This window comes from Chiloscyllium punctatum, chromosome 23 (genome assembly GCF_047496795.1).
Source record: "Chiloscyllium punctatum isolate Juve2018m chromosome 23, sChiPun1.3, whole genome shotgun sequence".
Classification (NCBI taxonomy): domain Eukaryota; kingdom Metazoa; phylum Chordata; class Chondrichthyes; order Orectolobiformes; family Hemiscylliidae; genus Chiloscyllium; species Chiloscyllium punctatum.
The window spans coordinates 54117141-54140206 of record NC_092761.1 but is presented as its reverse complement, the minus strand read 5'-3'; the positions used below and the strand labels follow the sequence as shown (position 1 = coordinate 54140206).

At 42.1% G+C, this 23066-nt stretch overlaps 1 long non-coding RNA gene across 2 annotated transcripts in view; it reads left to right on the top strand.

Annotated features, from left to right (window-relative positions):
• LOC140494080 (uncharacterized) overlaps positions 1 to 23066 on the top strand; it is an 87462-nt gene that overhangs the window by 39746 nt on the left and 24650 nt on the right. The window contains exons 1-3 of one of the 2 annotated variants that reach the window (XR_011963903.1): positions 10667 to 11045; positions 11924 to 12029; positions 18890 to 18978. This is a non-coding gene — a long non-coding RNA (uncharacterized lncRNA). Of the gene's footprint in view, positions 1 to 10666; positions 11046 to 11923; positions 12030 to 18889; positions 18979 to 23066 lie in introns of those variants that run through there. The other variant, XR_011963902.1, reaches the window with a different exon arrangement.

Sequence of the window (23066 nt, the reverse complement as noted above, 5' to 3'; positions counted from 1 at the left end):
CCGGAAGCATTAAAGATCTTACAAAATATATTTTCACATTGTGGCGGATGAAATATTCTATAACAAAGCAGAGTCCGAGTGCATAAATTTATTAAAATTTTGAGCTGAAAGAAAATTAAAAGGAATGGAATGCAAGGAGAATGTTGGATGTTAAAAATGGAGGAAATAAACTGGAAATGGGAATCGACGAAATGGGAGATTGAAAAGGTTAGGGATCAAACTGCAGATTGGAGTGTCCTGATGAAAAGGTTAGGGATCAAACTGCAGATTGGAGTGCCCGAAACATCGATTTTCCTGCTCCTCGGATGCTGCCTAACCTGCTGTGCTTTTCCAGCATCACTCTAATCTTGACTCTGATTTCCAGCATCTGCAGTCCTCACTTTTGCCTTGCAGATTGGAGTGAGACTAGTTGAAATAATAGTGCTATTCCACTTCTGCCTATCCTTCCTAATTGCCTCATTCCCAATTACTCATCTTCCCACTCCTCTTTTCCCTATGAATCATCAATCTCCACTGCCCCACCCCTCTTCCCATTGCCCCATTCCCTGCTATTCCCCACTATCCTTCTCCACAATGCATCTCTTTCCATTTGCTCCCCTTCCCTGTTCCCAACTCCTCCTTCCCCATCACTCAACTCCCATCTATATTTGCCCCTGTCTTATAGAAAAATAACGAGTTTTGAATTAAAGTATTATGATCAGATGAGAAAGAGTATAACTGGTTCCTTTCTTTTCGGCTTCCTCAAATGATCCCAGAAAAGCTTTAAGCTGTTTTTAGCTCAAAGGTAAACTCTCTCCAGTTGAAAAGTAGCTGACTAATAATAAGGAACCAATCACCAAGCTTTTCTTGAGTTAAAGAAAAGAGAAAGTTGATGACCTACTATTCCAAGAAAAGCCATTCATGCAACCTCTGTGGAGTCACTTGCCCTTCATACGAATGCAAACACATAAAGTTAAAAGAGTCCAGTATAGTGCAATAGTGTCCAACACAATGTAAGATAAAATAATTTGTACACTTCAGGGTTCTTTGTGTGTCATTGAGGTGTAACCTTTTAATCTGACACCAAGGTTAGTTAATTGGTTTCTTGGCTGTAGTCAACAGTAGTGATTGCTGCAGCTATTTTTTAAAAGTTCTCAAATATCTGATGTTTTTTCCAAATCGGTGCTGTCACCGGGCACTTTCCTCTTGGTGTGGAAACCTTCTCAGATCTAAATGTGGAACTTTATTTATTTCAGTTACCCTGAAATAGAAGCAGTTTTTTTATTCCATGTCTGCAGAGAGTATTGTTTGCAGGCTGGTAATTGCAGTGGAGGTATCAGCTCCAACATGTGAGACTTCCCTGAAATAGTTTTATCAAAAGAATTGAAGAGGACTTTTCACACTTCCCATGCAAAATGACTATCTAATTTCATTGATCTTGGGGAAAATATTCATTTCAGGTCACACTATCGCTGTTAAATCAGAGTTGATTTCATGAAATTTGCACAACCTGTGACCGTTATTAATCCACTTCCTCTGTCTCCATTCATAAATTCTCTCCTTTGCCCAGGAGTGAATCTACTCTGTCTTCTTTCTCCTAATACAGTATATGGTTATTAATTCATCCAGACCCTGGTAGAAGCTCAATGAACTGGATCTAAACATTCATTCTGATTTCTCTCCACAGATTCTGCAGGACGTACTGAGGTTTTCCAGAAAATTCTGTTTTTGTGTCAGATTTCCAGCATCTGCAGTTTTCTTGTTTTTTTTTCCCTGGTTGAAACTGAATTGACAAAATCAACATTTCTCATATCAAATCTTCATACTATCTTCCACTATCAAAGTATGGAACCATGATTTGCACAAGTTACCCAGGTACTGTTTCTGTTTGAGAAAGCTTTGTATTTTTTTAGCCACAGGTGAATGTCCAGAAAACCAGAGAATAGCAAATGTTGCTCCTTTGTTTAAGACAGACAGCAGGGATAAATCAAAAGATTATAGGCTGGTGAGCCTTCCATGAGAGGTAGGGAAATTATTGAAGAACATTCTTCAGGACAGGATTTCCTCACATTTGGAAAAGATTGGACTTCTTAGCATGTAGTGCAGAGGTCTTGTCTCACAAATTTGAGTTGTTTGAGGAAGATGATGACTATGGTTGGTGAGGGTAGATCAGCAGACATTGTCTACATGGACTTTACTAAAGTATTCCACAGGATCACTCATAGTAGGCTGATCCAGAAAACTAATTCACATGGAACCCACAGTGAGTTGGTAAGTTGGGTACAAAAATAGCTTGGCTATAGAAGATGGTTTTTTTTTAGATTAGATTACTTACAGTGTGGAAACAGGCCCTTCGGCCCAACAAGTCCACACCGCCCCGCCGAAGCGTAACCCACCCATACCCCTACATCTACATCTACATCTACCCCTTACCTAACACTATGGGCAATTTAGCATGGCCAATTCACCTGACCTGCACATCTTTGTGACTGTGGGAGGAAACCGGAGCACCCGGAGGAAACCCACGCAGACACGGGGAGAACGTGCAAACTCCACACAGTCAGTCGCCTGAGGCGGGAATTGAACCCAGGTCTCAGGCGCTGTGAGGCAGCAGTGTTTTTCTGACTGGGCATTTTTGACCAATGGTGTTCTGCAAAGCTCAGTGTTGGGACCTCTGCTGTTTGTAATATATGTGAATTAGATGAAAATGTAGGTTATCTGATTCGTAAGTTTGCAAATGACTAAAAATTGGTGGAGTTGTGGATAGTGAGGAAGATCGTCAAAGGTTACAGCATGATATAGATCATTTTGAAAGTTGAGCAAAGAAAGGGCAGAGAGAATTTAATCCAGGCAAGTCTGAGGTGATGCATTTTGGGTGGTCAAATGCAAGAGGAAAGCATACAGTGGTGGAACCCTGAGGAATGTTGATCTGCAGAGTGATCTTGGGATCCAAGTCTTTAGCTCCGTGAAAGTGGCAATATAAGTGGATAAGATAGTCATGAAGGCATACAACATGCATGCCTTTATCGATCAGGGCATTGACTGTAAAAGATGGCAAGTCAAGTTGCAGCTGTATAAAACTTTAATTCAGCATCATTTGGAGTATTTTGCATAATTCCAGTCAGCGCACTATCAGAAGAATATGGTGACTTTGGAGAGGATGCAAGAGAGATTTAACAAGATGTTGTCTGGATTGAAGTATATTAAGTATAAGGAGAGGTTGGACAAACGTGGTGTGACTCACTTGAGCTCGGATGGTCATTCATCTCGACTCAAAATGTTAGCTTGCTCTATCTCCATGGATGATTAGATTAGATTAGATTACTTACAGTGTGGAAACAGGCCCTTCGGCCCAACAAGTCCACACCGCCCCGCCGAAGCGTAACCCACCCATACCCCTACATCTACATTTACCCCTTACCTAACACTATGGGCAATTTAGCATGGCCAATTCACCTGGCCTGCACATCTTTGGACTGTGGGAGGAAACCGGAGCACCCGGAGGAAACCCACGCAGACACGGGGAGAATGTGCAAACTCCACACAGTCAGTCGTCTGAGGCGGGAATTGAACCCGGGTCTCAAGCGCTGTGAGGCAGCAGTGCTAACCACTGTGCCACCGTGCCGCCCACCAATGCTGTCTGACCCACTGTGATCTCCAGCATTTGTTGTTTTTAGACAAAATTGGCTTGTTTTTGTTACAGCATTGGAGGCTAAGGAGCGACCTGATAGAAGTATGAAAGGCATGGAGAAGGCTGGATTGTTGGAGTCTTTTTTCCCAGAGTGGAAATGTCAAATACTAGGGGCATAGGTTTAAGGTGAGGGTGGGAAGTTTAAACAAGATGCACAAGGCCAGTTTTTTTTTACCTAGGACTGGAGTGCACTGCCAGGTGAGGTAGTAGAAGCAAATACATTAGCAATGTTTAAGAGGCATTTAGATAAACACAGAGAATCAAGAGATATGGACCATGTGCAGGCACATGGGATTAGTTTAGAATGACATCGTGGTCAGCACAGACATGGTGGGCCAATGAGACTGTTCCGGTGCTGTATCATTCTGTTTGTTCACAATATTGTTGAATATCTGGAATCATGTGGGAACGTTGTGCAGTCAGTAGTTTAACGGGAGTATGACTGTTTGGTAGTGAGTATGACTGTACTTTCATGAATAAGACTACTTTATTGGGAGTATGACTGAGGGAGCAAGAGCTGATTCTCATGGTCAAGTGAGCCTTGAAGAGGTCATGATCACAGGTCCAGATCAGTGGTAGGTTCAGGGGGAGCTTTCGAGAATGATTGAATCAATAACTTAGGGAAAGGAAGGAAGCAGGAGGGGTAGCTGAACACATGAGCTCAATCTCAGTGATGAGGATACCCTTGAGCCTTTTCCTATATCTTGTTGGAGGTGACCATGGAGGAGATAGAGCAATGAGTTTAAGACAGTCATAAAGTAGAAGGTGGTTCATCCAGGAATTTTGAGATTTTCAGCCAAATGAAGGAATGTCTTGCTTTAAGTTGCCCAGCCTGATCTGATAGTGAATAGATTTAGCAAATCCATTCAGATTTGCATAATTTGGACTGAAAGGAGTGCAGATGAGACCCATGCTAGGGTGAATGTTCATGGTGAATGAGAGAGAGAGAGAGAGTAATTTGGGGATTAGGGCATCAAATATCTTGGTGAAAGTATGGTCAGAATCTGCTGAATTGTCGTGATGAATAGGGACCCAATGGTTTGGATTTTGAAAATGCAAGTTTAAGTGAATTGGTGGATCATTTCTTTTCATCCCCAGGGCTGATGCAGGAAGAAACCTGGTTGGTATTGGTAAGGGGTGCGGGACTGTGGACAGAGAGTGAAACAAAGAACTGATCAGAGACCGTCTGTGACTGACCTGATGGGAGACCACTGAGATGATAAGGTCAAGGGAATGTTGTGATAAAAGCGGGGGTGGGGGAGGATTTATAGAATGAGAGAGTAAGAGAGGATAGCAAGTGAATTCAGAAGAACAGACCATAAGAGGTTGAAAAAGCTGAGGATAATAATGGGATTATTATCCATTTCACTGTACACTTGGCATGGTCGGATCATGCGAGCCAGCAGAGGTACCAGGGCTGTGAAAGGAGCTGTGCCCTGGTGTGTGTCAACTTCAGAAGAGGAAGCAAGAAAAATTAGCTGGAGAGTGAGCAGGAGCAGCAATATAGGATTAACACCAGATCAAGCAGATTCATGGCTTCATTTCTATTTGATGTGACTGGCTGCTGAGCTGCCTAACACAGTGCCTTTGAATGCAGCTTGTTTTAAGCAGCTCTCTATAGCCTGACTGTTTCACATGCAGCATTCTATGTGGTGTCTGATATCAGGCAGATTCTGCAGTCTACGTTCTCAACAAAAACAAAATACAGCCTTTGCCTCAGACACACATGGTTAAAATATGCAGACGCTGCTTCCAAGGAAAACATGCAGAAACTTTCCAATCTCGTGATGTTTTTGAAAATGTGCTGTGCTCCCTGGCTTTAATTTGAGTTGTATAGTAGTGCTTTGTGTGCAGGAATGCTTGCTTGTGGAGACAGTCAGAATTTCCTCTTGTGCTGACACCATGTTTACTTTCAGTTTTTAAAATATATGCTGATTTTGATCTTTTTTGTGGATTGCTCTGGTTCTCGGACGTTGTGTGACCCACACAGAAGTCAGAATGGTCCTTAACAATTGGTTGCAATGGATAAATTGAAGTAAACTGAAGGAATGCTTAGAAGCTGAACTTGTATCAGGGTGTGATGTCTGATATCAGGCAGACATCAAAGGAAGTTAGGAGTCATTGGGTTAGTTATGGAAACTTATCAGAACCACAATCTCAAGCCGTCTCTCATTTTGTTGGGATTTCTCAATGACTCATTGAGCTACATTACTCAATCATTTTTAAAGGGACTGTATCAAATTCATTGGTTTTCCTACAATATCTTTCCTTTCTTTCTCTATTTTTGCCATTATGGACAATTCAGCAACTTTCTGTTGAATCCACAACAGCACAGAGCCAGGAGTTAATGTCACTCTGAACCTTAAGATGGGTGGATTGCATAGATAAACATCCACTGCACTGAGCAGGTCAGGCAGCATCCGAGGAGCAGGACAATCGATGTTTCGGGCAGGAGCCCTTCATAGGGGTCCTGCCTGAAACCTCGATTTTCCTGCTCCTCGGATGCTGCCTGACCTGCTGTGTATTTCCAGCACCACTCTAATCTTGACTCTAATCTCCAGCATCTGCAGTCCTCACGTTCACCTATCCACTGGACAGAGTCAGTTGGATTTCCTTCTGGAAGATAGAGCAGGGAAATAGGGCAGATTGGTTGCATGACACTGAGGCATCATGTACTCAAAGGGCTAAGTGACCCTACGCATAATGACTGTATGAATCAATGAATTTGTTTCTCTATATGACTAAATGTCTTGATTTACCATGCATCTATTAACATAAGAATTGTATATCATGTCCTGTGTCATTCTCTTACCTGTGCAAAGTTAATATACATGTCTAAATAGATGTCATCAAACAATTCAAATCATCAGCTCTGCCCAGAACTCCAAACCTCTCCAAATGTCCAGAGTTCCATGAACATGCTGGAGTAGGGGTGGAACTTTTGTCACTTTAAGTCTCATCCTCCAATTGATAATATCTTGGTTGATCTGTTTATGACCTGAACTTAACTTTGCTGTCTCCTCCATACCTTTTGACTCCCTTGTCAATCAACAATCAGTTTTAAAAACATTTAATGATCCAGTCTCCATTGCTCCCCAGGAGAGTGAACTCCACAATCCCCTGACCCCCTGAGAGAAAAATAAATGCTCCTCAATGTTGCCTTTAATTAAACTTATATCAGTTAGACTTTTCAATGTCCTTTCAGAGCCATTTCTCATTTTCCTCATAATTTCTAAACTCCAAAGCCATTGTGAAACACTCTCAAATCTATTAGTTGCTCATGAATTATCTCTGACTGCCTTTGATCTGAACCTGAGGTGTTTCTATGTCTCTATTCTACCACAGAACAGACATTGCTTGGACAGTGCAGCACACCCTCTCTCGAGCTGCAAGTGTCAGCTCTCAATGCTCTTGAGTTTAATTTGAATCCTTAGCTTTATTTATTCTGAAGTGAGAGGGCTGCCTTTGAGCCAGAGCTGACAGAGGTGAAGTCAAACATTGAAATGGTATTAGAGGAGAAAATGAGGACTGCAGATGCTGGAGATCAGAGCTGAACATGTGTTGCTGGAAAAGCGCAGCAGGTCAGGCAGCATCCAAGGAACAGGAGAATCAACGTTTCGGGCATATGCCCTTCTTCAGGAATGAGGAAAGTGTGTCCAGCTGAAGACCTTCTGTGCAGAGGAGATGACCTGGGGTGTGCAGTGAGAGAGGGACTCACTGAAACCATTGTAGAGGGAGGAAGAGAGCTTCTTCAAGGAAGGCATCCTTGTAAAAGAAGCTCTTCAGCTGGACACACTTTCCTCATTCCTGAAGAAGGGCTTATGCCCGAAACGTCGATTCTCCTGTTCCTTGGCTGCTGCCTGACCTGCTGCGCTTTTCCAGCAACACATTTTCAGCTTTGAAATGATATTAGCAAAACAAATGCAAGTGAACAGCCTCATTAACGCACATGTTTGTTTTTCTAATCAACCTGCCCAGAGACCTTATTATACACCTCAAGAGCAAGTTGGACTTGAACCCATGCTCTCCTGGCTCAGATGGAGGGACATTATCACTGTGTCACAATCTTTAAAATGGTTATAGGAGGAGGATATTCAGCCCATTAACTTCATGCCACATCTCTGAAAGAATCATATGATCAGTTATGAATTCTGCCTACAATACAATGAGAGAGTAGAGGGCCCAGGTTGGAGATTTACTATGAGCAAGGTGTGAAATGTTCACATTAAAAGGATGGGCAGGAGATGCTGGATTTGCTATGGATAGACTCTGTGTCTCAGTCTTTCTTTGGACAGAAAGAGAGGTAGAAAGTTCTCCAGAGACCAATGGTACCACGGCTGTGGTCAGCAGAGGGCTAAAGGTTGGAATCCTCGGTAAGCTATCAGGCAGAATACCTGAGGGAAAATGGTTCCTGATCAAAGAAATTTGACAGTAACAATCTGAGGACTCTGGGAGATTTGCCCGTCTGAGATTAGGACAAGAAAATCACTGGATTTGTCCTTACTGCCTAAAGTCAGCTTGGAAATTCTGTGGAGACTGAGGATGACAGTATTTGGTGGTGACAGGATATTACAACCTGGAAGTGTGAACATATGAGTAGCTAGAAGTGATTGTGAATTGTGATTTATACAGATTGTAACCCTCGAGGAGAAAGTGAGGACTGCAGATGCTGGAGATCAGAGCTGAAAATGTGTTGCCGGAAAAGCGCAGCAGGTCAGGCAGCATCCAAGGAGCAGGACAATCGACGTTTCGGGCATGAGCCCTTCTTCAGGAATGGCCGGGGCAGTCAGGTTTGTGGATTTTGGGCAGGAGGTAGAAACGGGCGGTGTGGGGTTGTGGGACTATGAGGTTGGAGGTGGTGGATGGGAGATCCCCTGAGGTGATGAGGTTATGGATGGTCTGGGAGATGATGGTTTGGTGGTGGGAGGTGGGGTCATGGTCAAGGGGCAGTAGGAGGTGGTGTCCACGAGCTGGCGTTTAGCCTCAGCGGTGTAAAGGTCGGTGCGCCAAACTACTACTGCGCCTCCCTTGTCTGCCGGTTTGATAGTGAGGTTGGGGTTGGAACGGAGAGAGTGGAGAGCTGCACGTTCCGAGGGTGAGAGGTTGGAGTGGGTGAGAGGGGTGGAGAGGTTGAGGCGGTTAATGTCGCGGCGGCAGTTGGCTATGAAGAGATCGAGGGCAGGTAAGAGACCAGCATGGGGTGTCCAGGTGGATGGGGTGTGTTGGAGGCGGGAGAAGGGGTTGTCAGAAGTTGGGTGAGAATCCTGGTTGAAGAAGTGGGCGTGGAGGCGAAGGCGGCGGAAGCCCTCCTGAAGAAGGGCTCATGCCCGAAACCTCGATTCTCCTGCTCCTTGGATGCTGCCTGACCTGCTGCGCTTTTCCAGCAACACATTTTCAGCACAGATTGTAACCCTGACAAGAAGACAAAAGAGAGAGACAGAGAAATCGATAACAAGACAGTGAAATGACAGAATCACAAATGGAACCCAATCTGTGGAACCTGCAAATAGATAGAGCTGAGGGTGAAAAGGAAAATGAGCCATGGTAATGCAGGGAAACAGATAATGGCTTGGCTGGTACACACTGCCTATTTAAATTATGGAATAAGCAACTGACTTTTTTCACTTTTTAAAAGCAATTATGAGTATTGTGATGTGCATTTAACATTAGTCAGATTTATTAGTGTTAATAAGGTTTTTTTAGATTAGATTAGATTACTTACAGTGTGGAAACAGGCCCTTCGGCCCAACAAGTCCACACCGCCCCGCCGAAGCGTAACCCACCCATACCCCTACATCTATATTTACCCCTTACCTAACACTATGGGCAATTTAGCATGGCCAATTCACCTGGCCTGCACATCTTTTGGACTGTGGGAGGAAACCGGAGCACCCGGAGGAAACCCACGCAGACACGGGGAGAACGTGCAAACTCCACACAGTCAGTCGCCTGAGGCGGGAATTGAACCCGGGTCTCAGGCGCTGTGAGGCAACAGTGCTAACCACTGTGCCACCGTGCTGCCCACTGTGCCACTGTGCCACCGTTTCCACACTGTAAGTAATCTAATCTAATCTAATCTAAAGGTTTATTATTGGTAAGATTTAATATCAATAACAACAGATGAACCTACTCTAACCTCCTGACTGCATGTCCTAGGTCACATATAAAGTCCAGAAGCTCATGTCCTGAATAAGGCGTTGTCAGTCCCTGGGTTTGGGAACGTGGTGTCACTGTAGTGAATCTGTGTGGTGCAGCCCAATGACAGCACATTTACAGATGGAGGTCACAATGCAGCTTTGAGAGTATTCAGCTAAAAACCAAGCTGTCAAGGTGAAATAGCCAGGTCGTGCAGGACTTCCCTGATAGCATCCCACTCTCTGAACAGTATTTACTTCCAAATATGCATAATTGTGATCATTTAACTGGAGAGTATAGCACCACTTGTGGTTCAGCTTTACATTGAATCTTAGAATCCCTACAGTGTGGAAGCAGGCTATTTGGTCCATCGGAGGCATACCAACCATCTGAAGAGCATCCCACTCAGACCCTCCATTTCAGTAACCTTGAATTTCCCATAGCCATCCACCTAATCTGAAAATCTTTATGCAGGGAGATGAGATTGATTGTGATGGGTTACCCTTTGTAACACTGACAGAAAGACTATTGAATGCTGAGGTGTGACAACAAAGGCATTTTTCATGCATTGCATGTGGTCAGTTGATAAAAGAGTTTACAACGTGATATTTTCTTATTTTGTGAAAAATTATTATCTTCATGTCTTAGGGTTTGATATTAAGTAGATAAGGTTTAAACTGTCTGTTTAGTTTAAAGTAAAATGGACTAATGAAGAGAGTTGAATGACTGGGGATGAGTTCTATCCAACAAAAAGTCTGTGTTACCATGGAGACCTGGGCCAAGATTAAGATTTGCTGACATACCCGAAAGCAAAGGCAGGAGAAGCCGGGCTGACTGTGGACAAACATCTGGTCTCTTAATATTTTGGACAGAAAGATAAACAGAGAAGGAGAGAGAGACAGAGAGAGAGAGAGAAAGAAGTCCCACCATAACAAAGACGACAAATGGTCACCACAAGGACAAGACTGCTGGAAGCCGTCAGGCAGTATACAAGAGGGAGGACAGTCTCTGCTACAAGAAATATGTTCTGTTGTAATCTAAGGACTGTGAAAAAAAAATTGCCAAGAATAGAAATTGGCTGTGAGTGATTTATTGGTGTAAGTCAGTTTGGTAATTTTCAGGAGACCAGAACAGAAGACCTTTGAGAGTCACAGGACATTGCAACTCATCAAAAAAGAGAGATATGAACTCTATGGAAATTGTGTCAATGGACTGTTTCCCATATAATTTTAATTCTGTGGTGAGTATATTGTAATGTATAAACATATATATACTTATACATAAACATGTATAGAGTATATGTATGTGTGTGGCAAGGGGTTATCAATCATGATAAGCACTAATAAGGGTCCTCTTTTCTATTTTATGTAGTTTAGGGCATTAATTGTTTACTAAATGATGCTTTACCAACATTGCTTTTAGTTTGTAACACTTAAAGTCTTAAAACTTGAGACCTGCTTGTAAAATTTCTCTATGTTCACCACTGGGAAATCAAACATCATATAAATTTATCAGTTTCTAAGGGGATCATAATGAAGCTGAAACAACGAACATGGAGTGATTCTCAGTTGCCAGAGGGACTTTGAGCGTCCTGTTCTCTGTTAATGAAGATGGCTTTAATTTAATTTCCTTAATGATTAAATAAACAATAAGAGATGTGTTTACACAGTGGTTTTGTAACTAATGAAGGTGATAGAAATGCTACTTACAAACAAAAAACAACTTCCATTAATATCATGAAGATGTCAAGGAGTACTTCACATTTTGTGAATGTTTGCACTGTTCTCACCAAAGGACTCGGTATTCGGTTAAACTGCATTTCACAACATTTGCAAATCATACCAAAATCAAGCAACCCAATGTTTTGCTTACAAAACACAAGTAATTGCTATGATTAAATGGTGCAGAATGAGTGGTTTTGAGTACAGCACTGTATACACAGAGACTCCAGTCCTGACATAGTGAGATAGATAAATGTAGAAAGAGCTGACCTGAGACAGACAATACTACACAGTGAGCTTTCATATCAACCAGAAATGAGATGAGCAGTCAGTAGCAACAATTTGTAGTTATTTAATGCCCTTATTACAGATAAACATTTCTTTTGTTTATTCATAGGATGTGTGTGGCACCATTTATTTATTGCCCATGCGTAATTGCCCAGAGGGCAGTTAAGAATCAAATACATTGCTGTGGGTCTGGAGTTACCCGTCGGTCATACCAGGTAAGGATGGCAAATTTGCTTCGTTTATGAACATGAGTGAACCAGATGTGTTTTTGCAACAATTGGTTACAAGGTCAATGCAAAAGTGGTTACATGGTCATCATTAGCCTGGCTTTTTATTCAAAATTATCACTGAAATTAAATGTCATACCTGCCAGGCTGAGATTCAAACTCATATTTCAAAACATTAGCCTGGGGTTCTGGATCATGAGTCCAGAGACATTACTATTAAACTACCATCTCACAAATCTTTACCATGAATCATCAAAACAAAATAGACAATGTTCCCTTGATGGACACTCAGGGTGAGGGAGGCTGGGTGGCGAAAAGTTTGTTCAAAAAGATATGTTTTAATGAGAGTTGTGGGATTTGGTCATTATTGCTAGGGTAGCATTTATTGCCCATCTGTAATTGCCCTTGAGAAGTAGTGCTGAGTCACCTTCTTGAGCCACTGCTGTCCATGTGCTGTAAGTATACCTACAATACTTTTAGGAAGGCTGTTTCAAGATTGTGACCCAGCCTCAGTGAAAGAATAATGATATTGTTCCAAGCTGGGATAATGGGTATGGAGGAAAACTTACAAATGGTTGTGTTGTCATGCATCTACTGCCCTTATCCTCCTAGATGTAGAGGTCATGGGTTTGGAACTTGCCATTGAAGAAATCCTGACCGCTTATTGTAGTCTATTTTCTAACTGGTACATGCTGTTGCCACTGCACATTGATATGCAGGGAGTGAAGGCTGAGAGAGATAGATAGGATACTAGTCAAATGGCTGCTTTGTTTTAATGGTGTCAAACTTCTTGAAACCTGTTGGAACTGCACTCATCAAGGCAAGTTGAGAATATTCCATTAAACTTTGGGTTTGTAGATTCTAAGCAGAATTTGGGATGTGACACTGACCACAGAATCCCCTCCCTCCGACTTGCTCTTGTAGCCACAGTATTTATGTGGATGGTTTAGTTATATTTCTGGTCAATGGCAGGACTTTAAAGATGGGAACTTAAAATGATGGATTGCCATGGAATGTAGTTAGACTTTTGGTTGGAGGTGGTAATTTCTTACTGCCTGTGTGGCATGAATATTATTGTTGCACTTTAGATCACATGTGAATGGCCTTGCTCTGTGCACAGGAACTGCTTCAGTTCCTCAAGAATCCTGAATGGAATGAGACAGTGAACAGTCGTCAATTAACATCCCGCCATCTGACCATTAAGATGGAGAGTAGGTCATTGATGAAACAGCTGAAGATGGTTGAGCTGAGGACAACTCCTGCAGAGATATCCTTGCGGAGTTGAGGTGAATGACCTCTAACAAGCACAACCATCTTCCTCGGGTTCCCATTTTGGTGGTGCCAGAATGGATTTTGACAGGATCAAAGATATTGACTTAAGTCTTTCCAATAATTAACTTTAAGATATTGCAGCTTCTCTGAGGCTGAAAGATGAACAAGTGATCTGACAAGAGCTGAACATTGGTGATACATGTGTAGTTGCTGAGCCTATAGCTACTAGCAATGCATTGAGGAGAAATTCATTTGATAAATTTGATTTTTTTGATAGTTTGAGTGAGAATGAGGTGACTAGAACCCCATGAACTCATAGAATGTTTCTGCTGTGCTATATCATCTTTATGCATGTACAAAGCAAATCTTATTTTAAATATTTCTATAATTCAATATTCTCATATTACTGTGCAAAAATAACAAAAACTACAAGCTTGATTCTACAATTTTCTGACTTAATTCAATTCAACATGACTTTATTGCCCGTAAGGAAATTCATTTAAGGTACATTGCTTGGTCATTCGAAATTACATGTAATTAATAATAACAATGGTAAGAGAAAGAATTACCTTTTTACAGACATCTAGCTAATTGGAACTTATCAAACAAAAGCTTGCACTCTATTAAAATGATGTAAATGAGTCCCACTATTAGAGCATGACCTCATCCATATATCAAAAATAATAGTTGTTCTTACAGAAAAAAGGCACAAACTAGTTAAGGAACTAATTTGTCTGGTGTCTGAGGGGTTGTACCCTTTTCCCTGAATGTGTCCAACAGTAGTACTGAGACAAGAGGTAAATGTCATTTCTCCTGTCACTAATTACATTTATCAAGAGTGGATTTCTTCAAGAAAGATCTGCTCAGCTAACGTATTTCTGCTGGTTCAATAATCCTAGTTTCTTTAAAGAATCTACCTTATGAAGTCAACTGCACCAGGAGAGACCAGCAAAAGATATAGAACTGTAAACTGTAACTGCATGGAATGGTTTTATTTTAATTTTAATCATTTTAATTTTTTAAGGAAATAAATCATATGTTTTGATTGACGGGAATTCTTCTATACCGCAATGGTTGTGTTCTTGTGCAACACCGCATTACAGAAAAATCGCTCTTCCCATCCAATTCTATTTTGATTTAGTCCCTACCCTCCCCTTCATGTGTTCTTTCACATCAGCAGAGTCCAATCAGGCCTGTTACTGGTTCCTTGGCCACTTGGGTGCTTTTTTTCCGAGTGATGGTGTATTAATAAAATTTATACCTAGTGTTTTCACCGTGTTTTGCACCGACACAAACAAACTATAAAAATAAAAGAAAAATGGCACTTTAGAAACAGCGTTTAAAGTGTTGATGATGTAATAATGTTACAGGCCAACACATGTTTTAGAAGTTTGCACTTTAGAAACAGTGGCTCCAATTTGTCAATTGTATTACAGCGAATTCATGTTAATGAAACACGTGTTATAGCAGAACGATCTGTATTTGATTTATTATTGTCACATATACTTAGGTACAATGCAAAGTTTCATTTTGCATGCTGTACCGGCAGATCATGCCATACAAAGTGCATTAGGGTAGTAGAACAGGGCTAAGGATACAATGTTATGGTTGCAGAGAAGGTACACAAAGAGCGAGAACAACATTTAATGTAAAATTTGAGAGGTCCATTGGGAAGTCTATTAATACCAGGGAAGAAGGTGTTCTTGAATCTGTTGGTATATGTGTTTAAGCTTTTATATCTTCCGCCTGACGAAAGAGGTTGGAAAAGATTATAACTGAGGTGGGAGAGGACTTTGGTGATGTTGGCTGCCTTCCCGAGGCAGCAGAGAGTGTAGATGGAGTCAATGGATGGAAATATGGCTTGCGTGATTGACTGTTTGTACACTTTTCTTCCAATTCAATTTATCATCTACTTTGATATGTTATAAGAACCACGAATATTTAACTTTGGGAATATAAATTGGAAAATAGGAGCTTAAACTTGCTTATTTCAGATCAGAAAAGAAAGATACAACTGTGTTGGCACTTAATGGTTATACATGGTTATGGATAACTTTACTGGAGGCTGGACTTTGGTACGTTTGTGGGACACCAGGTGTCTTTAGAGAAAAGTGGAATTGCCTGGCAACAGGGTTTGCTGCAATTGGCAGTTTTGTAAGTAAGTGGTAAATTGTCGCTGGACCAAGAGGAGACAGAAGAGTTGGGATTCAAATCTTCAAACTTGTCAACAAGTTAATCTGTGCACCATCTCTATATTTAATTCTGACAGAAATAATATTCAAAGACTACAAAAGAAATGGTACTTTGAATTCATGGGGGCAGCACGGTGGCTCAGTGGTTAGTACTGCTGCATCACAGCCCCAGGGGCCCGGGTTCGATTCCAGCCTCAGGTGACTGTCTGTGTGGCGTACGCACATTCTCTCTGTGTCTGCGTGTGTTTCCTCCGGGTGCTCCGGTTTCTTCCCACAGTCCAAAGATATAGAATCCCTGTAGTGTGGAATCAGGCCCCTTCGGTACAACAGGTCCACACTGACCCTCCAAAGAGAAACCCACCCAGACCCATTCCCCTAGCTTTACATTTACCCCAGACTAATGCACCTATCCTAATTATTCCTGAACACTATGGGCAATTTAGCATGGCCAGTTCACAAACCCACACAGACACAGGTAAGATGTGCAAACTCCACACAGACAGTCGCCCGAGGCAGGAATTGAACCGAGGTCCCTGGCACTGTGAGGCAACAGTGTTTACCACAGAGTCACTGTGTTGCCTCCAAAGATGTGCAGGTTAAGTGAATTGGCTGTGCTAAATTGCCTATATTGTTCAGGGGAGCATAGGTTTGGTTATTATTTAGGGGAAATGTAGACTAATAGGGTAGAGGAATAGATCTGGGTGGGTTACCCTATAGAGGGTTGGTGTGGATTTGTTGGGCCTAATGGCCTCTTTCCACACTGTAGGGATTCTATGACAAGAACCAGGTCTAACTGACTGGCTACTGAATTTGAGGACTGCTGCAGTCAACCACAATGTGATTTCATTGCAAAACAACAAAAACAGAAAAAGTCACATCATTTGCACTGTGAAATAGGCTTTTCTGCCTATGCATAACAAATATATCTTTATCAAGACTGTTCATCTTGTCTGTTTTATCAGTCCTGTTTATGAATGAATATAAAAGCATTTGGATTTAAAGGATGACGTAGTTTAATTCAGATATTAGTAAGTAATAATCAGTTTTTTGCTACATTAGAGGACGCATTTGTTACAATAATTAAATTTTCAGATTCTTCTTCATTGGTGAAGCCTGGCATGAGTTTTGTTTACCTTAAATGGCTGTCACTGCCAGAAGTAATTCATTCTCGAGATTAAACTGATCACATCTTCACACTTTAACTCCTGGAATAATGGGGCTTGATTTTCTGTGCACTATACCACAAGGGTCATGGCAACCTAGATACGTGCGTAGAATCATCGAATCATACAAGACAGATGAAGGTCCTCCAGCTCACCATGCCTGCACTGCCAAATATACATGACTACCTATAGAAGTCCCACATTCCCAGTACCTTGAATGTCAGCGAGTTACAGATACTGAACATAGCAGTTATGGATACAAGGAGGTTATGAAGGTTTTACAAGTTGAGCAAACTGGTGAGCTGAACAAAATTCTCAAAATGTTCAGGCAGCGTCTTCCAAACCCATGACCACTACCATCTAGAAGGGCAAGAGCAGCAGGTGCATTGGAAAACTACTCCCTGCAAGTCCCCATCCAAGCTATTCTTAAACTGACTTGGAAATTTATCACCATTGTTTCAGTGTTGCTGGGTCAAAATTCTGGAATTCCCTTCTGAATGGCATTGTGGGTCTACCTGCAGGATATGGACTGCAGCAGATCAAGAAGGCAGTTCACCATTACCTTCTGCAGGGCAGCTATGGATGAACAATCATCTCAATCATCATTCTTCCACAACTTCTCTTTTCTAAATGAAGCTTTTTCAGAAGCATTATGAGAAGGTTGAGGGTTCTTGATTGTCATCTTCAGCACAATGAGTTCTCCTGCACCATCACAGGTTGACCTGGAAGAATAATACACAAAACAAAAGCATGGTAGCAGTTAAATAGTCATGATTCCAGTTGGTTGGCTCCAGAAAAACACAAACTTGATTAATTGAATCCCTGTTAGAATTCCAATTATGCCAACTAATTTCCTGTTTGTAAAATACCACAATCAAAACAGTACCCAACTCTCCAAAAGTATAAAATGGTTAAAACTGTACATTTACTTCCACTGTAAGGGATTCCAATGGATCAAAGGAGTAGAAAGTGAGGACTGCAGATGCTGGAGATCAGAGCTGAAAATGTTTTGCTGGAAAAGCGCAGCAGCTCAGGCATCTTCAGGATTCCTGAAGAAGGGCTTATGCCCAAAACGTCGATTCTCCTGTTCCTTGGATGCTGCTTGACCTGCTGCGCTTTTCCAGCAACACATTTTCAGCTCCAATGGATCAAACCAAAGTGAACATGTTTGATTCCTTAGCAAATGTTATATGGACTCTCCCTTTCCAAGATTCACTTATGAATTATATATATATATATTTTTATTCAGTGTCATATTTGCAAACAATGAGTTTCTTAAGAATAATGGAATAGGTCATATTTTATAATTTTCAGATTAACATCACAGTCACTCTCAACCTCCACTATTGTTAATCCCAGTGTCACGTGGTCACACTCTCGCTTCTGTGTGAGAAGGTTGAAGGCTCCAGTTGCCATTCCAGGTGACACTGGAGTGCCCTGTACTGAGGATGTGCTGCACTATTGAAGAGCCTGTGATTCAGATGCCATGTTAGAATAAGACTGACTGCCCCACAGGTGAATGTCATGGCACCACTTTGAGGAACAAAAGAATGGCTTCCCAGCTATTGATTCCTTAACCATGTGAAAAATGCCAACTACCTGGACAGTATCACTTGCTGTTATGTTGGAAATTGCTGTGTAAAAATTGGCTGATGTGCTTCCGAGATGATAACAGTAAGCACACTTCAAAATTATTTCATTGACTAAAGAGCGTTTGGAAGGGCTGAAGTCAGGCAAAGTGTATTACAAATGCAATTCTTTTTATTTAACCAGCCACTTGAGTAAAACATATCGTGGTAAAGACAATTCTTGCCTAATTCTTGTCCCATGCACATCTGATCACCATGCCCCACTCCTACAAGGTGCCACAGCTGACATTGGGACTGCATCGATGAGTTCAATTATGGCTCCCTCCCTCTATTGCCCATGTTGTTGAATGGCTTGCCCATCCACCTGTCAATAGACCAATTGAGGCCCTTCATTGGGCAATTAGTATTCTTTAAGGGACTCAATATCCCCACAACCAGCATTTCACCAGCAGCAGGAGAGACACATTCTCCACTTGCTAGTGAAGAAAACAACGTCTCTCCCTTGGATGTATCCCCAAGGAGTTGACCTTGGACCAGGTTTCCATAGCCTCTTAAACCTCAGCTTCCAACTCCCTCATAAAACTGATCTCACCAACAGCCAAACATTTCAAAAATTCTGATTTTTTTTACAGATTGCCACCTCATTGCCTGATTCCAGTTCCAGCCGTGGCCACAACGTCTGTGGGGCTACAAGTTAATTGGGAATTGCCAGTCCCAGATGGTGAGTAGGTTTCTAATAGGCAGAAAACTGCAGAAGATAGCAGCAGAGTAAGACAGTCCACCCAGAATAGTTCTGCTTTGCCTGCATTTTCTTTTTTTTCTCTATTTTTAGCAGTCCTGAAGGAGCATACGGGGAAGTGAGTCACAGAACAGTGTGAGAAGAAGATAATCCCAGAACAGTGTGAGGGAAAGATAATCCCAGAACAACTCGAGGGGAAGATAGTCCCAGAACAGTGCAAGGGGAAGATAATCTTTGAGCAGCACAAGGGAAAGATGGTCCTGGAGCAGAGTGAGGGAAGATGGTTCCAGAACAGGGCAAGGGGAAAACAGTCAAAGAATAGGGCAAATTGGAAGATCGTCCCGGAACAGCGCAACGGGAGGATAGTCCCGGAACAGCGCAACGGGAGGATAGTCCTGGAACAGCGCAACGTACTTAGGTGCAGCTGAGTCCTGGGGCAGACCAGACTGGAGGCCCAGAGTGGAGCGAAACAGTTTTTGGACTGGGGTCTGGCATGGGCGGTCAGACCATGTGCTTGCTGAGCTTCTGCAATATATTGTCTATTTGAAATTCTTTCCTGGACCTGTAATATCAATCCTCTTACTATGTTATAACTACCTTATCTCTAACTTTTTAAAAAATACTGTAAGTAATGTTGTTAATTTTCTTTTTATTTCACTTTTGTATCCAAGATTTAACCTCGGTATCTGTACCTAAGATGGCCTCATTAGAGACAGACATTGTAAAAACTTTTCATTGTACTCCCCATGGTAGGCTTATGCGGAAAGTCAGGAGGCATGGGATAGAGGGAAATTTGGCCAATTGGATAGAAAACTGGCTAACCGGTCGAAGTCAGAGAGTGGTGATAGATGGTAAATATTCAGCCTGGAGCCCGGTTACAAGTGGAGTTCCGCAGGGATCAGTTCTGGGTCCTCTGCTGTTTGTAATTTTTATTAATGACTTGGATGAGGGAGTCGAAGGGTGGGTCAGTAAATTTGCAGATGATACGAAGATAGGTGGAGTTGTGGACAGTGAGGAGGGCATTTGTCATTTGCAAAGAGCCTTAGATATGATGCAGAGCTGGGCTGAGGAGTGGCAGATGGAGGGCTAGTTAGACGTCTGACTAGAATATTGTCACCTCCAAACAGTATCCCCTTCCATGACCAACTGTGACACTTGGCCTTCATCATGATTGCCCATTTAACCACCTCATTGCCAGCTGAGTTGTGGACAGTGAGGAGGGCATTTGTCGTTTGCAAAGGGACTTAGATATGTTGCAGAGCTGGGCTGAGGAGTGGCAGATGGAGTTCAACCCTGCCAAGTGTGAGGTTGTCCATTTTGGAAGAACAAATAAGAATGCGGAATACAGGGTTAACGGTAGGGTTCTTAGTCAGGTGGAGGAACAGAGGGATCTTGGGGTCTATGTACATCTTTGAAAGTTGCCACTCAGGTGGATAGAGTTTGTAAGAAGGCCTATGGAGTATTATCGTTCATTAGCAGAGGGATTGAATTCAAGAGTCGTGAAGTGATGTTGCAGCTTTACAGGACTTTGGTTAGGCCACAGTTGGAGTACTGTGTGCAGTTCTGGTCGCCTCACTTTAGGAAAGATGTGGAAGCTTTGGAGAGGGTGCAGAGGAGATTTACCAGGATGTTGCCTGGAATGGAGAATAGGTCGTACGAGGATAGGTTGAGAGTTCTCGGCCTTTTCTCGTTGGAACGGTGAAGGATGAGGGGTGACTTGATAGAGGCTTATAAGATGATCAGAGGAATAGATAGAGTAGACAGTCAGAAACTTTTTCCCCGGGTACAACAGAGTGTTACAAGGGGGCATAAATTTAAGGTGAAGGGTGGAAGGTATAGGGGAGATGTCAGGGGTGGTTCTTTACCCAGAGAGTGGTGGGGGCATGGAATGCGCTGCCCGTGGGAGTGGTAGAGTCAGAATCATTGGCGACCTTTAAGCGGCATTTGGATGGGTACATGGATGGGTGCGTAATCTAGGTTAGAAGTTCGGCACAACATCGTGGGCCGAAGGGCCTGTTCTGTGCTGTATTGTTCTATGTTCTATGTTCTATGTTCTTGTACTTCTGTACTGAGTACCTATAAAAATAAGGATATTCTATTCTACTCTATTCCAATTACCAGTCAATTTGGCTGATGCATAACTGTTTGTCCCTTGATGGCATGATGTCTCCGTTATTAGCACTGTTGCCTCACAGCTCTAAGGACCTGGGTTTGATTCCAGCATCAGATAACTGTTTTTGTGGTGTATTTACATTCTCCCCGCATCTTGCTGGGTGATCTGGTTTCCTCCCTCAGTCCAACGATTAACCATAGTCAATGCAACATGACGGGGATAGGGTCGGGACCTCAGCCTGGGTGGGATGTTCTTTGTTGGGTCAGTGCAGATTCGATTGGCCAAATGACCTCTTTCCGAGGCTTATGCCCGAAACGTCGATTCTCTTGCTCCTTGGATGCTGCCTGGCCTGCTGTGTTTTTCCAGCACCACATTTTTCAACTCTGGTACTCCAGCATCTGCAGTCCTCACTTTCTCTTAGTTGATCTTAGCCTTCTGTGGTAGACAATTCCAAAGGTTATGCGGGTCAAGTTGCTGAATATATTTCAGAAGGTGGTAGATTACTAGAGACGAAAGGTAGCAATAGGAATGGGATGAGAATAGGAGCATGGAGCATGGTGTTGAGATCAAGGATCAGCTATGATCATATTGAATGGTGAAGTGGGCTCAATGGGCCAAATGGTCTACTCCTGCTCCTATTTCAAGGTTTCAATGTGAAATGAGAGAAAATGTGCTTATATAATGGGGAGCAACACAAAAACAGGCCATATGGCCTCGCTTGTCTAATGATATTTACGCTGTCCAACATCCCCATTTACTTTACTCCATCTCATCGAATCAATGTGTCATTTGCATATTCTTCCCTCATTCTCTTAATTAGATGCATCTTTCAATGTATCTATTCATCTAAATCACCCTATGTAATTCTTATAATAATATGCTCATAACATGCTAAATAAAGAGGTTTATTCTAAATCCACTTCTGGAATTAGCCACTGACTTACTCCTGGCTGTGTGCCTGAGAACACCACATATTCCTGGAGTATCATTTCCAGTATATCATCTTAAAAAGAAGCTGGAATAACAATCCTTCAGTCATGTATTACTAAACTGTCTCTGATCATGAAATGTTGTCAATGATCCAAGTATATGTTCTCAGATAACTGGCCAACCCTCAAGACAATATTGGTGAATGGGAGCACATTCTTGGTCACTCCTTCACTTGTGTCTCTTAGTTTGCTGGCCATTGATTCTTCTTGCCCAGATGAAACTTCTCCTTTATGCCATTGTAGGTAATCTCAATGATTCTTTCTTCTCTTTGGGTTCCACCATGAGACTGGGAGGCTGAGTGGATTTTTTTTATTGGTTGACACTTGACAGGTTGATCGACCGTGGTTTGTTTTTTGACCCTTTGTTCAGAGAGGCAATTGAATTCCTTCAACTCTTCCTTGAATTACCAACACACTCAATTCTAATGTGGCTTGTCACCATCACAATTGCAGATAGGGAGAAAACTAAACACACAACTTCCTATCCGAGCAAAGAGGTTGATTTTATAGTTGAGTCCATGGGACTATAAAAAATGTTTGTGGTTTGGAGCAGTTTTGCTGGGAGCAGCAGATTGCTCACTGGAATGGATATCATTGTGCACGACAATGAGACAAGTGCAACAGAAATGGATAAAGGACCGCAACAGGGATGGTGTCTTCATCCAAAACCAGTTGGGATAATGTTTTGTCCTTAAAGCTGAGCAAGTTATATGTTGGATCCACAGGAACCTTGTTGAACAACGATTGAGACAAACCCAGTAGTGTTTGCTGACCAAGAAATGTCAAGATAAAATTCAAGGTCCTGAAGTCAAAGACCTGCCAACCTTTCAAATCCAAAGAGAATGTATAGTGGACATATTGTGGAAGGTCAGAGCACACCTGCATTTGTGAAGTCTGAGGCTTGAGGTGATAAATATAAATGTAGATAGATACCTGAATGGATAAATGTTAATGTAAGAGAAAGGTTT